This window comes from Myotis davidii, unplaced genomic scaffold, assembly GCF_000327345.1.
Source record: "Myotis davidii unplaced genomic scaffold, ASM32734v1 scaffold299, whole genome shotgun sequence".
Taxonomy (NCBI): domain Eukaryota; kingdom Metazoa; phylum Chordata; class Mammalia; order Chiroptera; family Vespertilionidae; genus Myotis; species Myotis davidii.
Window position 1 is genome coordinate 8,247,300 of NW_006293088.1, and position 2,651 is coordinate 8,249,950.

The following is a 2,651-nucleotide window of genomic DNA, read 5'->3' on the forward strand; positions in this document are numbered from 1 at the left end:
ACCTCGAGGTCAGCTTTCTCCCCGAGGTACTTGCAGCGGTTACTGGGACACTGAGAGGCAGAGTCTCTGGAGACGGGACTGAGAGCAGCCATAACTGCTTGCTCCGCCCGCCCTGTAGATCCCCTGGGACCCGCCCCGCCCAAGCCCTGCAAAGAGGCACTTGCAGGATAGCTTCAGGCAAAGGCTAGATTAGCACCTCCCCAGAGGACAGAAGTTTTCCCACTGCAGACACAGCTGATTCTCACAGCCAACTGGCCTGGAGGTCAAATCCCCCCAGTATCAACGACAACAATCAAGGCTTAACTACAACAAGACTGCACACAAAGACCACTAGGGGGTGCACCTAGAAAACTCCTGTCCCAGGCGCCTGCTGCCCGCCGCCCGCAGCACGCGCGGACCCTGGGGGAGGTGGTGCATTACCCACAGGAGAGGGACTGCAGGTAAACCAGGTGGGCCGCCTCTCGAGCGGTGACTACGTTGGAGACATCTGTGTGTTCCAGTTCCCCACATTAACCTAGCAGACCCCACATTTTCCCAAGAAACCTGTTAAAATGAGGTTTGCAGTCCATTTGGGGCCTTTATCAGACATTGATTGGTTTGGGTTCGCTGTCTTCGTATTCGTGACGCGAATAAGTGTCATTGCACATAAGAGACTGCAGTTTCTACACTGTATATTCCTGGGTCCCTAGCACAGAGTAGGTCTCCAACTTTTGATCCTATGGGGGCGGAGGCACATAGCTGAACGCAGAGGGTTACTTGGCAGCGTTTTCACGTTGTAACAAAGTATCCCTACCAACATAGGCAACTCCTGCCTTAAAAACAGACAAAACACTAATAGGTCATGTGGCAAGTTAGATGAGACCCGGAAAATAAACACTAACCTGTCTTTTCCAACTGTAAATGGAACGATTTGAAAAGTGAAATGTTAGTATATATTAGAATAGACAAGAGAGCATCACAGAGGAGGTGGGCTTTGAGACTTTACCACCAAAGGATGAACAAAGGCCACGAACAATGAAAACAGTGGAAATGGCACAGACCAACCAGAGGGAGCAGGTTGGGGCACAGGTGAACCTAAGGTGGAATGAAGGCTGGACAGACATGTGTAAATGCAGTGGCTGCAGAAGCCGCCGAGGCCCCAGGCAGAGCGTGCCATCTGTCTGGCAGTGGTGCTGAGACAGAGGAGATGGGGAGGGGCCACCAGAGAGGAGTCAGCTGGACATGCCTTTTAACACACTTCAGAGGATTTTAACGGAAAAGGTGAATTTATTTATGGATCTTTATATTTTTATTGATTTCAGAGAGGAAGGGAGAGGGAGAGATGGAAACATCAATGATGGGAATCATTGGTCGGCTGCCTCCTGCACGCCCCACACTGGAGATGGAGCCTGCAACCCGGGCACGTGCCCTGACCGGGAATCGAACCGTGACCTCCTGGTTGATAGGTCGGGCCTGAAAAGGTAAATGTAGACTGGTGTCTTTACCATTCAAATAACTGCACTAGGGCAAAGGATACAGTGAGTGGCGCCTGAGAACACAGTCGAAAGTGTTCTGGAAACCGTGGATCTACTATGGAATTTTTCCCATCGTGGACATATTTGAAAGCATGTAACATTCAGTGTGCAAAACGTCCCATTTGGATCTAAGGAAGTACTTGAAATTATTTCACATGGTTTGAAACATGCCCATCCAACTTGGATTGCAGTATCAGGTAAAGTTAAAGCAACACACACACACACACGCATAATATGGGGAAATTTTCTTCATTTTTAATTTACAGCAGAAAGAATATAAAGCATTCAGAAAACATTTTCCATATTTTTAAGGGCAATTCAAAACATTTTGCATGGTTTCCAGCAGCTGAGTTCTTCAACAGATCCATTGATTCAATGATGCTTTACATGCACAATTACAAAAATAAAACTTACAAAAAAGAAGACATCTAGACTAGTTTTACATGCAAGTCTCAGGGACCCCCCATTGGGCGCCAACTACTGTGTGGAACTGCCATAAGCGACCGTGCAGCCAGAAAGGGGTTCGAGTTAGTGTCTTTATTTCGTTCACACAGTACAGCCGACTTCAGATGGGTAACAAGAATAGCAATGAAATCTTCAGGAGACAGAATAAGATTAGCTATTAACTTTTATAATGAAATCTACTCCTGGCACTTGGGAATTCAGATTATCCAAGAAAGCTGCGCGTATCTATCATCTTATATTCAAAATTAAGATTCGTAACCGAGGAAAAGCAGTCGGAAGTGCTTCGTATCGGTGGGAGCGTACCGGTACCTCCCCTAGGATTCACAGTTGTACTGCTACTTCCTGTCCCCTCCGCGAGAACCCTCCTAATTCTACATCAGTCTTTCTCTTCCCGAATTGTCTAACTCACTCGGCGAATAATGTAGCATGTGGAACATGAACAAAGTAAGTGTGAGGGTTAAAGCAAACCCACTGAGGTCATTACTCTTGTCAAAAGATCAGTTATTTGTATCGGAATAAATGGAATAAACATCTAAATTCGGCATTAAGACAGGATATTCTGAGAGAGCTGGCTTTCACGTTCTATTCCCACTTAGGAATGCAATTGTGTGTGTGTGTGTGTGTGTGTGTGTGTGTAAATGACTGTGTCCTCCTGTAGGTTAAACTGTAAAA